The sequence below is a fragment of the Echinops telfairi genome, unplaced genomic scaffold (assembly GCF_000313985.2).
Source record: "Echinops telfairi isolate 266 unplaced genomic scaffold, ASM31398v2 ScPeMD7_1;HRSCAF=3_0, whole genome shotgun sequence".
NCBI classification, from domain to species: domain Eukaryota; kingdom Metazoa; phylum Chordata; class Mammalia; order Afrosoricida; family Tenrecidae; genus Echinops; species Echinops telfairi.
Genome location: NW_022103896.1, coordinates 82635246 through 82636481, shown reverse-complemented (window position 1 = coordinate 82636481; position 1236 = coordinate 82635246).

Here is a 1236-nt window from a genome sequence, read left to right as displayed (position 1 = left end):
GCCCTTCAATTAACGCCGCATGTGTTTATCAGCCAGGTTGGCACAATAAACTAACTACCTCAGAACCTAAAGAGGTGTATGCAGGAAAAAGAGGGGTTTTATTTTCTATATGTTTTGAGAGAGAGAAATGTAAGGAAGGTTATGTTCAAAAGATTATAGTATTAGATTGTTATTTTGATTTCTTAAAATCAGCCACTCACCTCCTTATTATTGGTTGATTCCCTGAGCTTGTCCCATAAAGAACAACTATAAAGACCACCCATTCATCAGAAGCACCTCTGTTAATTGATGCAGCCCCCTCTCCCTCTAAAAACTATTACATTCAGTTCCAGTAACCACACAACAATACAGAGACAGTGTCCTAAGATCATTGTCTCTCCTGTCTAAACATATAAGTTGTGTTTATCTGACTTAATTGGTCTCTTTCCTCTTTGAGCAATGAGTATTAGCACTCTGTTTCACTCATTGAAGGGTTTCTGCTTGGATAGTAGATTTGATGGATAAATGGACAGATAACAGATAAAAGTTCACAACATAGGAAATCCAGGACAGATAAACCCCTCAGGACCATAGTGAGAATAGCCATACTAGGAAGGTGTCACAGGATTAAGTGGGAACCGATTACAATGGCCTGCCTATAACCCCTTCCCAGGGGGATGGATAACAGAAAAAATGGGTGAAGGGAGACAGCCCTCAGTGTAAGACATGAAAAAAAATTGTAAATTATCCAGGGCTCCTGAGGGAGGGAGGGTGGAGGAGGGGAAAATGAGCTGATACCAAGGGCTCAAGTAGAAAGAAAGTATTTTGAAAATGATGATGGGAATATATGTGCAAACGTGCTTGACACAATGGATGCATGTAAGAGCTGTAAGAGCCACCAATAAAATGATTTAAAAAAATCTTTGCAGCAAAAAAGCATAAACAGAAAGAAAAAATAATAATAATAATAATATAATTATAAAAATAGAGTGAGGAAGAAAAGACCATCAACAATATTTTTTAAAAAGAAATTTCTGTTATGGAACCAGCAAAAACAAATTCACATTGGGTCAATAGGGAAGTCAGCTGACCAAGTATCATATCATATGATGGTTCAATCCACATAATCAAGTTGACAATCATCTCTATCTGATAGTAAAGCTGTTCAAGTCCCAGTTAGATGGCTGCTTGTTTAGAGACAATCCTTTAAGACAGCGGTTCTCAGCCTGTGGGTCCCAACCCCTTTGGGGGTCAAAT